Below are 12296 nucleotides of genomic sequence, written 5' to 3' on the forward strand. Positions count from 1 at the left end.
TTTTTATCATTACATTATGGAAAATAATGAACTTTATCACAATATGCTAATTTTTTGAGAAGGACCTGTATACCTTGACTATCTGACAGATTGTTACACCACTCCTGCTCTGCTCTTCCAGGCTGAAAGGTGCTGGTTAGTGCTAAGAATGCAAAAAAGTCAGGTTTAGAGCGTTGACATTTTTGCAACTCTTTTGTGATGAAAGGTGTAGCTATGGTATGAGATTGTTAGTAGATGACATGCACTGTGGTTGCTTCAACAACAAAAATGTGTGTAGTCTGTGTGGTAGGATCCACACAATTGTAAAATTAAATGCACTAACCGTTATTTTTTGAACCATGTTTCTGTCTTTGTGGTGGGGCTGGGGGCCTTGGTGCATTTGCAAGTTTTTTTACTTTGACAGGTTGTGGTTCTTCTTCTTCTTCTTGTTCAGAGGAAGAGTATATTTTCTTTCTACAAGAGTACAGTAATAAATTAGCAATAGGTCGTACACACTGCAGAATTGTTTTATAATATTTATAGCACAGTATGCACAGCTCACTTCCTGACTCTCTTTCCCAGAGTTTCTGTGCTGGAGTTTCTTAACTCAGTTAAGATCTGATGTGTAGCATGACTTTTTCCAGTTGGCAACAATGTTGTCAAACGACTCTGTGAGGAGGGCAAAAAAAGAAAAGAGCAGCTTAGATCAGGTATATTATGGTTACAATAATATATTTTTCCATACAGTGTGTGGTCACCAAACTTTTATTATCACCTGATTCATAAAGTATTCGCACGCTGTGCTTGCTCCACCCTTTATCAGGCTGTGGGACCTCTGATTTCCTGACACTTTTCAAGAGTCGGTTTTCATCTTTGTAGGGAGGCCACCAGGAGAAGCCATCCTTATACCAAGATTTTGCCACTGGTCCGGTCTGCTCCTCCCCAACAAACTCTACTATGAGGTACATTGCAGGAGCTGCACCATGCCCAACCCCCCCAAAATGACACGTTTTTTCTGACAGAAAGGTACTAATACTTTTGTTATTTTTTAAAAGTGAGCTGTAGATAGACAGATGCATTAATAAATTTTTCACACATACTACCATTCACCGTTTGGGATCACAGTTAAAAATATATCATTGTAATATTATGTAATGCAAAACTAGAAGTTTCAGATAATTAGGAAGCTACAAATGTAACACAATTTCCAAAATGTAGATTTATCCAGAGTAGTGTGTGTGTGTGTGTGTGTGTGTGTGTGTGTGTGTGTGTGTGTGTGTGTGTGTGTTTTTATACACACGTTCATTACTCTGGATACATCTACATTTTGGATATTGTGCTACATTTGTAGCTTCGTAATTATCTGAAACTTCTAGTTTTACATTACACAAACAATTCTCCACTTATCAAATGTGATGCTTACATTTCAGGGTAAACAAAAATGGTAAACAGAATTGCAGTATTTGATTTATCACTTTTAAAAAATAAAATAAAAAATACTGAATTAATTAAATAGACAGTTTGATATGTAGTTTGCTATATTTAAATCCACATTGTAGTTAGTTTTGGATATAAAAAGATAAAAAAAATCTTGCTAGTGATTCCAAACATTATGAAAGGTAGTACACATTTACTGAGTTTTTGCATGCAAGAGTGGAATTGACACAAATTTGTGTTTATATGGAATTAGGAAGGCCTTCCCCTCTATTTGATCAGCTTTGCAGAAATGTATCGTTCTTGTGAGCCCATGTGAGCCCACCAAATATATGCCAAAGGTAGATGATGACAGTGAATAATCAAATAATGATTCATGCTGCTCAAATCTGCTGTATGCCACAAATACCTCATTCCTGCAAGAGATGATATTTTTAACCTTTGCAACTTTTCCCTCAAGGTAAATATAACTGTTGGCCTGGTCAAGCTTGACAGTGAACTGTGGTGTTACCAGCTTTTTGTATTGGGTTGCACCATAAAAAGGTGGAGGAAGAGGACCAGAGATGCTTTGTCTTAATAAACATGTCTTTTTCTCTGGGCTATCTCTTCATGGTACCTCTGACAGTCTTTTTACAATTTGACTGAGTGGGCTGCTAGGTTTTCTAATCATTTTTTTCATTTTACTCAGGTGGTTTTCATATTGGAAGGCACTGAAGCTGTCTAGAACACCGTGATTTTTAACATCTTGCGCAAGATGCGCTAGATTGTGAACATTGTATGACACAAATTTAGGGCCATAGAGCTGTCCAAAATGAGAAACAAAAAGACCTAGGATGTTATTGGCATATTCAAGATAGTCCTCAATCAGAGTATTGTTGCTAAGGATGAAAATGCCCACAAATAGCAGCAGATAATTTTGGTACACTCAATGTATCTTTGAGCAGAACAGGGCCAGTGTACAATAAAAATTGTCTAAACTCTGTGGCTTTCCACCTGTCAATTTCTCTGCGAGTCCTTGGTCGACGTGCAAACTCAATAGGTACATAGCTTTGGATACCCAGCAGCCTTTCTGTTAATGCGTTTTCCTGAAAGTTGGACAGCCTACAAGTGAGAGGACCTAACTTCAGCCACAGGTACAGAAGTCGCCGCATGACACCTAGGCACACATGGTGCATGTAATCAAGAGGGAACCCAGATACCATTCCCAGAGATGTCTTTTCTAGAGCTGAAATACCATGGTGGTGATCCAAATCGGTCTTATCCCTGAAACTTTGATCTGTCCGTTGTGGCAGGTCGGTTCTAGGATACGGCATTCTGTTGTCTATGTAAACGCCTTCCTGTGTGCATTTCTCACACCCATGGTACCCTGTGTGACCTTTTATACACTTAATAAAAGCACGAGCTGGGGCATCACAGACCATTGAAGAGAGCTGCAAAGTTAACCTTACTCCCTCAAAGTCAAACCACTCAGCAAGCTTGGCTATCTCTAATGCAAAGTCATCAAGAAACTCGTTTGGTGAATTAGGCTTTCGTTCACCACAAAACAGCCCAATTGTCACTGGCTCATGATGTGGCAAGTTAATAACAGTGCCAAGGATGGGCCACAACAGTGTTGGTGAGCTTTTGAAAAGTGGTAGCCCATCAATATTGACTTGAAGTTTCAGGTGTTTTGTATTGGCCACTAAACCCTTGTTTTTTTGCAGAATGTGTGTAATTGATTGGAGCACACCAAAGTAGTAGTACTGACCACCGGCTTTATCCTGAATTGCAAGATCTTTTGATCTTGCTGTACTCAAGAGTGTCCTGGCATCTTTTGGCAAGATTGAGTGATACTTGCCAAGGACATCTAGCTGAATTGCCCATTTTGCTAGTTCATCACGCAAAGAATCAAACTCCAGTTCTGACTCTGATCCAGAATCAAAGTCCTCACAGTCAAAAAATACATCATTAGTAATGCAACTGAGGTCATTATTACACACAGCAGATTGGCAATCCATGAACTCCAAATCATCATCATCGTCATCTTCGTCTTCAAGTAGAGCATTGTTTTCTGTTTCTGAATCAATGCTCTGCCCCTCCCCCCCTTGTGCCTGAATTGACTAAGTCTCGATCAACCTATGCTTTTGCTTTTCGCCTAAGTGTCCAATATGATGGTTTTCTGCAAGACATTCTGTACAGTTAAACAAAAGATACAAAACAGAATCATTGTCACATTCAATGTATGTTATTAAAGTTATTAAAGGATCTATTGCTTGTTCATTACATACCTTTGTCTTTTGCGCACCTGTCTTGCTAGTGAACCTGATTATAAGAAGACAACTGTAAGTAATTGTATAAAAAAAGGTTAATATGGTAAATAATCCATACTCCTTTGATAAGTGTACTCACTTAAAAAATATATGGTTCTTCAAGGGTTCTTTAGTAAAGTGAATGACCATGAGCAGGACCTACAGTATATAGAATGGAGAATTCGTTGTACATGTTTCTATTTAGCACCAAGAGAGTGCTTGTAGTGTTACAATGTCAAGCTTGTAACAATAGAAGAACCCTTTTGGTGCTATATAGAACCATGCACAACACAATCTCCATCATTCTAAAGAACCATTTCACTATGCAAAGAACCTTTTAAGCATGAAATGGTTCCATATAGAAGTCATAGTTCTAAGTAGAACTACTTCCTTAACTAACGAACACTTGAAAAAAATCATTGTTTTGTCAAAGGGTTCTCTGAGTCATGCCACAGAAGAACTACTTTTGGTTCCATAAAATACTATGTTTGTAGAAGGGATGTGTGAGTGTGAAGAAGTCTTAAAGAATCTTAATTTGGAAAAGGTTGTGTTTTTTTTTTTTTTTTTTTTAAAGGTTCTTCACACTCTCACGTCCCTTGTGCAAACTTTGTATTTCATGGTAACAAACGTGGATCTTCTGTGGCATCACTCAGAGAACCCTTTGACTGTTTTCCATAAGGAAAAAAGTAATCCTGGATTGATCTTAATCACTATCTGGGAACACTGACCCTGTGGTGTGTTAAAATGTTTGCAAAGTTCCTGATTTTGTGCACTTTTTCGACTGCTCAAATTTAGTGAAGGTAAATATATTTAAATGTAGGTTTGATCATTTTTACACATGTATTTAATAATAAACTGAACGACTAAATTTACCATGCTTCTTTAATATATAGTTTCTTGATGTTTGAAAGAACCTGTGCATTTTTATTGAGCGTTGTCCAGACTTATCCACGACAGGCCAGTTAGCTGCTGGATTTCTTTCCAGACAAGCCAGAGCACATCAGGTTAACTGTTTAAAGACTGAGGCCAACTGATTACACAAGTAGAATCAGATGTGCCCAGGCTGCTTTATGAAAACCTGCAGCCACACCGGCCCTTTGCGGATGTAGGGTACCCGCCTACTATTTATTTAACTGGCTGAAGCATGTATCACATGTATCACATGTATCACATGCTTTACGTGGAGAGGCGTGACTTAAAAAAAAAAAAAACCCAAAGAACTAAAGGTGAGCGCTTTAGCTGCGACTGATAAGAAACGGAGGGACTTAAAAGTCTGCGGAGAGGTAATACTAACATTTCGTGTTTTTCTAAAGGCATGTTTCTAAAATGAGACGAGGTTAGCGAGCTCGCTAGAAGGCCAATTAGTGAGGATACTAGTGCTAGCTAGCAAAAGTCGTTTAGCCCGTAATTACGCCACTGATGTAACCATCGCTAGTAGTGTTAAGTTAATAACAGAATTGACACTTCTAACTAACAAATACCAAAATTATTTTTGGCTAACGCTATAGCTAGTTTTTTTTTAGCTTCAAGCTAAAGTCGTAATGCTAGCCAAGTTAGCTAGCTAGTGCTACTTACTTTGTAAATGGGGGTAAATACTTTGTATGCAAACAGGAGTGTAACTTATACTCAGGGAAGATGTATTGAAGAAAAGTCAGTGGAATTACTATATACAAAACGCAACTATATGCTACAATAAATCGATGGTTTTGACGGGTAGAAGAGCAGCGTCTCAGGCTATAGCTTACAAAACCGTTGAGTGTCCGTTAACTGGTTCGCTCGCGCTAACCTTTTAAATTCGCCACGAAGATTCTAACTCATCCACGCGCAGTTAGTGTTTCGTGCTTGAGCTATATCTCCTACTGAGATGATTTGTTAGTTCAGTGTTGGTATAAAAAGTGAGAACTTCAAAATATACAGGGATATGGATTTTAAATGCCAGGATTGGTAATCACTGGACTCCATTTCATGCCACCTATAGCTAATGTCTGTAAATATTTCACTTTAAGTTCAACGTATTTGGTCGTTTCTAAGACAAAGTTGTTCTCTCCCTCATTGAATGCTAGTGGAATTCTTTAACGCTTATATATCGTAAGATGGTTCTCCAGTCTTATCCATAAATGGCTAGTGTGGCTGCAGGTTTAAACATCAACTAAGCAGAAACATACCTGATTCCTTATCAGTTTTTCTAATTGAAATTAAATGGCAACATGATTTAAAATGATGAAATTAGGTGTTCTTGCCTAAGGCATATGCATGCTTATCGTGTTAACCAAACTGCACGTGCTTATGCATGCAAGTATTAAGAGCATATGAGACCCTGACAGACCCATAGTTTTTCCTGAAGCTGTAAATCTTTTTGTGAAAATATTCAGTACAAAATATGAATGCCAACATTGGGCATTAAATGTACCCATAAATTTAGGATGGTTCTTGGCGTTTTTTCCATTTTCCATCAAATGTATACATTTTTCTTAGTAACAGGGTAGCTTCTTGTCTTCATTTCATAGCTTCATGTTCATGCGTTCATTTAATGTGACGTCAACAGCTCCCTTTATTAATTATCAAAAGTTTTCTAATGCCTGAACAATTATGTGCAATTTCTCTTTGTCCTGTTTGCAGAACTTAGGTGGTTGTGGAGAATCACATGACTCTCTTCCAGACATTGGTTGTGAGATCTTTGGCAGTAAATACAGACACCCTTCTAGTGAAAGGTCCTCACTTCAGCTGAAGAGAAAGAAGTTGGTTCATGACTCCTAGGCACACAGGGTGCATGTAGGTAACTCCTGTGTATATAGCCAGTCTGGCCTTTTTTTCCTTTTCTTTTTTTTTTTTTCCTTTTTTTTTTTAAGTAAGCCATATGTGACTCATGCAAATATTTGTAAAATACCTCCACAGTACAATTCTGCACACAAATTGAACTAGTGTTCGGAGTTCAACAGCGTTTTAAATGTGGTTGATTGGAAATGTTGCATCCATAATGTCTCAAGATATAACATTCTTTGCTTTTTTAAAAGCCCTGCCCTCAATCGGTATCTGCCGAGTCGTTCACATTTGAAACTTTGTCTACCTGTGGATTTTTGTGCACACAGCTGCACTGTGTAGCTCAAAGTGGGGATGAATCCACTGAGCTTCTGGATGTGGGACTGACCTCAGAACTCCATGTATCGCTTGTAAAACTCAGGGAGGTAACATAAGTTAATCTGTGTGATTAAACTGCTTGCTACAGCTCGGGAAAGGCAACACTTGAAGAATAGGAATGGCATTGTGTGGCTCCTGGTGAAATATTAAGCACTAAAAATTCCATCACTTTGGACGTGATTTCTTTAGCCTTCCGGTTGCTGTACTTTTGGTATTGGTCAAATGTGGTCTCCACAGTTCGCTGGATTTTTTTTGTTTGTTTGTGGGTTTTACTAGCTGTGCTGTGTTCTGATCACTGTAATACTTACGTGCCTTGGGTGATGTACTCTTGAGTGTCGTGTCAGGTTAGTGGTGTTTAAAAACCTTTTTTTTGCCTCCCCCAGGAAGAACGTTAGTTTTGCATGTTTTACAGGTAGCTGTCTTTTGTCTGAGTTGGTAGAAACTTTCCAACTGATTTTCTATCAGCACAGCAGCAAAATTAACACTGGTTTCTGTAACCGTGCACAAGGTCTGTATCTTCATCTGGCAGTTGAACAATAAGTCCTCATGCAGAGCTGCTGCAATCCTTCCGTTGTGAAAAATGACCGATGCTGTTACATAGCCAATCTGCTTTGTTCACTTCATGTCCAAACTCGAAACACTACATAAATAGTGAGGAATCTTTAAAAGGTTTAATACTACTCGAGACAAATTTAACTGAAAAGACATTTGAAATTGATTGGATATTCACCTATTTGATCTTTTTGAAATATTTTTATTCTAAGTAAAAATAAAACTGCTATGAAACTGCAAAGTCTAACGCTAAACTTTAATGGAGTAGCATTTTAGGCTATTGAGGTCCTACCCAGTATTACAATCATTTTGCTCTCAAAAAGGCCTCAATTGTTTATGGTATGGTTTCCACAAGATTTTGGAAACATTCCTTTGAGATTGTGATGCTTGTTGACAAGGTTGTCATCCAATTGCTGCAGAGCTTTCAGGTGCACTTACATGTTACCAATCTCCCCTTCTGCCAGATCACAAAGGTGCTCTACTGGATTAAAACCTGGTAAATAGGAAGCCCACTAAAGAACACTAAACTCATGTTCATAAAATCAAATCACGCTGGAAGTAGTCATTACAAGATGGTAAACTGGTCATCAAAGTGTGCACATGGTCAGCAACAACACTCTACTGTAGTTGTGGTAATACACAATAGTCTGTGGTATTCAAGTGATGAATGAATGAATTGATATAAATAGACCCAAAGTATGCAAAGAGGCTGCAGTGGGCACAGGCTCATCAAAACTGGACAGTTGAAGACTGAGAAAACATAGCCTGGTCTGATGAAACATAATTTCTGCTGAGGTACACAGATGGTAGGGTCAGAATTTGACACAGCTTGAATCCATAAACCCAGCCTGCCTTGTGTATATAGAATGTCACAGACTGTTTGAGTATTGTTGCTGACCATGTGCATCCTTTCATTTCACTTTTAATTGAACAAACTGATTACAATAATTACAATTACTCCCTTTTTCTTCTTTCTTTATTAGTGACTCAATTTCATTTGTTTGACAGCACTTGGAAATGGATGCTGAAACTCCAAATCCCAATCCTGGTCACCTTTGGTAAGTTCTCTTGGTCATTTGTATGGTTGTTAACTTGACTGCCTATAATGAATCATCTTATTTATAGTTTTTTCCTTAATGCTGTTATAGTTTCTACTGGTGAATAGATTTCTGTTTTTGAACTGTGATATGAGCTTAATTTTATGGCCCACATACAATGACCAGCTTAGGTTTGCTTTCAGTCTTAAATTATCAATTAATAACAAGCACAAAAGCATTTGCTAAATGTGAATTAAATTTCGATTGGACAGTTTAACCAATGATCGTAACTCTGCAATGCTTCCTCCTGAGCCTCCAACACACTCACTCAGCAGATGTTAACAGCTGTAGATCATTCTGAAATGGCAGATGAATGTTAACATTAAACAAAAAGTTTGGAATAAACGTATCTGCTGCATCTCCTGTTTCAAAAGTGCTCATCAAATCTCAAGCCGTCACATCATAAGATTAAAACTTTGTTGCCATGGTTATCATTTAATTAGACTTCTCACTTTTATTAAGATGATGGTATATAAACAGAACTCCATACAGCTTGGTAATCTCAGATCCTGCTGTTTCAACTGAACAAATGTTTGATAGTAAGGTGAGCAAAGCATGTTGCATGGTGGACATGCTGCACCAGTCAGAGAAGGAACCTCTCCTCTGACTGGTTATCAATGCCCAATTTCACTGCTCATTTGCAAAAAAATGCAGAGCTGAACTTCATTGCATAACTCAAAATTGCAGTACTACAAATGAATGAGTTCTGGCTGCTTTGTTAGTTCCATCACTGGCATGCTGAGTAATAAACTTTCACCAAAACCCTTGTGGTTAAGTGAAAGCAGCAGTGTAAACTTCTTTCAGCTCTGTGCAAATTACTGTAGCATATCACAGTGCTCAAACAATGAGTTACTACAGCTATAATTTAGGATTCAGGCATTCCGGAGAGACAAATAGTAAAAATTTTACAAACAACTGATGGTTAATTAAAAGGAAACTCAAATTGCAGTATATCACAGTGCTCAAACACTTCTGAATATTACAGAAACTGTTGGTATGTGTGTGATACAGACAGAAGCTCTGTTAGCCAGCTGATAGAGTAAAAAAAAAAAAGGTTAGCTATACTATTTGGGCCCAACTGATGACCGTGACCCAAATGGAGCATTATGTTGGCCAGCTGCAGCAGAGCTCTCACACAGCATCCTTAGTTCAGGTGTTTTATTAAGCTTATGCAGTGGAAGTGAGTTTACACTGCTTTCTTTTAGCTGGAGGGAAGCACAGGCTTTTTTGTCGATGTTACATTTCTCAAAAACTTAAACCTCATTCGAATCTTAAGACATTTAGTTGAATGTTGAAAGTTAAATATAAGTAATACAAAGTGTATTTTCCAGATGAAGTGTTTTGTTGCAGCAGTGCACACACACCAATGCACACAGTTATAAGGACACTTCCTTCTACTACTTGTAGAATTTCTACAGTGCACCTTTTTTGTATAGTAAATCTTGCTATTTTTGTTTCTAGGTGAATGCAGACATCATATGTGTTGCCTGTAGCAGCCATGCAAGGGGTTTGAGTTTGAAAGTTTCTGATGAGTGGAGTTTTAACCCAATTTCCATCTTCTGCACCTGTACTGCATGGATTCTTGACCATTTCTGCATGGTAGTATATAAACTGCTACCCTCCTCGCTCCTGTAATGCAGACCACATTTACAGCTTCGTAAAGTGTTTAATTACTTTGACTCTTGCTGAACTTTAAATTTGTGCATGTCGCAACACACATGGAACACATGAGCAAAGAAGAGTGTAACATTTCTGAAGGCATTGATCTATGCTACTTCTGTTACTATTTGCAATAAAATAAGTGTGCTTACCTTCAACGTGTCTTGCTTCGTTTTCATTTTGCGATGTTGAACTTGGGTCCATCAGGTCATCAAATGCCAGATACAGTAGTTTTTGCTGAGTTATCCATATTTTGTTTTGATTTTGTAATGTAACTCAGGAAGTATGAAAAGTAAACACAGATCTTGTCCAGCTACTGGACAATTTATGACCTAATTTTCAGGGCTTGGTATAAGGTGTGAATTCATGCATGCTGCAATTAGTCCAAGTCTAATGTACACGTGTATGTACACATGTTTTTTTTTACTATATTAAGTAGATTAAATATTCAAATGTCTGTAAACTTTTCTTAGCAGAGGTAAGATCCATGAATGTTAAACTTTCCATTAACTTTAAAGAAACCTTTATTTTTCTTGCATGTACTTGATCCTTTATTTAGCTCTGTTTAGACAAGTATGAGGTTTCCTATAGTTGCACTAATGGAGAATAAATGCATATGGTCATATGTACAATTCAGCTTGGCCACTGCAGAAATGCTGCATTGTGTTTCTCAATCAACAACGTAATGAATGGTGTGTTTAGTTTTTTTCCCTTTTTCCCTCCCCACTTTTATTTCATCCTTCTCCAAAGGTAGGTCACGTCTGCCTGTCTGTGTGAACTGGTGAGCCCTGCGACCTCGCCCAGTGTAGTTATGTCCTAAGTGCGAGTTAAAAAAGAGGTTAAAAAAACAGTAATAATTCTACCTTCCAGCGTACTGAATACAATACTAACTACTTTTTTCATGTTGTGAGCATATGGTGTGAAAGCTCAGAATCCGAATTGGGAAATTGCAGCTCGGGTGAAAATCGCTGCATAATGCAGATGTCAAAAAGACGTATACATGCGTATGCGTTCAATATGTAGAACGTGGTGATGATGATAAGACCAATGTAAGATCAAGTTAAATGGAACGCGATGCATTTAAGATGTTCCGACCTTTTCCAGACGTCTCTGAGACGTATATGTGATATCAGGGTTGAGAGGAACCAGACTCAGCAGGGACCTCCATCCTCCTTGTGTGGCCTAGAGGACAATTTAAATAAATAAAATGTACACAAATCATACATACACAAACCTAACTAAACAATTTTAAGCTTTTAATTACTTGTTTATTTATTTTAGTTTCAATACAACACGAAGCTGGCAAGAAAAATAAAAGTAAGAGAGAGTTAAAGGTTCTTCTGTATTAAGTGTTTTGTCGGAGTCGGGCCTGGTTAGTACTTGGATGGGAGACCGCCTGGGAATACCAGGTGCTGGAAGCTTTTATCCACACACACCCACCTTCACTCCAAACCTCCTGTTACACACTGACCCAGCGGCTTTTTCTTCATCAAAGCTACACAATGAGACAAAGATCAGCTCATACTTTCATTCTTACTACAGTAAAACACATTCAACTGACTTTTAAAGTGAAGATCAAACTGTTGTACAGACATCGTCGTTATCTAGTGGTGCTAGAAATAAATTACAGCTTGTTGCTTGGGTACAGATTTGTGACATTATTATTATTACTATTTTATTTTTACAATTATTAATTGTTGCTGTTGTGTTTGTTGTAATAAAAGAAAAACTTTTAATGTTTTAAAGTGTAAAAGCATAAACAGCACCATCTATAAAGATGAATCCTCTAGTTGGTTTGTAGTGTTATTTTTAAGCTTCTACTGGTGTGAATGTGTAAGTTGGAAAACAAAACATGACATTAGAGAAACTGCTTGGAAGAACGTCTAGGACTGACTGTAGTCCTCTCTAAAGCTACCTGAGCAGTGTTGGGGTAGTTACTCAAAAAAGTAATCCATTACTCATTACTTATTACTTAACTAAAATTGTAATGGGATTACTTTACTCATTACATCCTGGAACATGTAATCTCGTTCCTCATTACTTTACTTTCACGTTACATTCTAAACCCAAACAAATACTGTATACTGGAATCACATCTACAAACAAATTCCATTTATTTACTTTATTTATTTAGTTTCAGAAAAATCCT

The 12296-nt window shown here is 37.7% G+C and overlaps 1 long non-coding RNA gene and 1 pseudogene across 2 annotated transcripts; one reads left to right on the plus strand and one right to left on the minus strand.

Moving 5' to 3' along the window:
- Positions 1-12296, minus strand: part of LOC134326214 (zinc finger protein 850-like) — a 154553-nt pseudogene that overhangs the window by 34936 nt on the left and 107321 nt on the right.
- Positions 564-10290, plus strand: LOC134325948 (uncharacterized). 2 transcript variants are annotated; one of them, XR_010014424.1, is made up of 5 exons: positions 564-689; positions 803-941; positions 6321-6473; positions 8375-8449; positions 9950-10290. It is a non-coding gene; the product is annotated as an uncharacterized LOC134325948 (long non-coding RNA). The 2 variants fall into 2 exon arrangements; XR_010014423.1 differs by lacking the exons at positions 564-689; positions 803-941 and adding an exon at positions 4893-4984.

The sequence above is a fragment of the Trichomycterus rosablanca genome, chromosome 14 (genome assembly GCF_030014385.1).
Source record: "Trichomycterus rosablanca isolate fTriRos1 chromosome 14, fTriRos1.hap1, whole genome shotgun sequence".
In the NCBI taxonomy this organism is placed as follows: domain Eukaryota; kingdom Metazoa; phylum Chordata; class Actinopteri; order Siluriformes; family Trichomycteridae; genus Trichomycterus; species Trichomycterus rosablanca.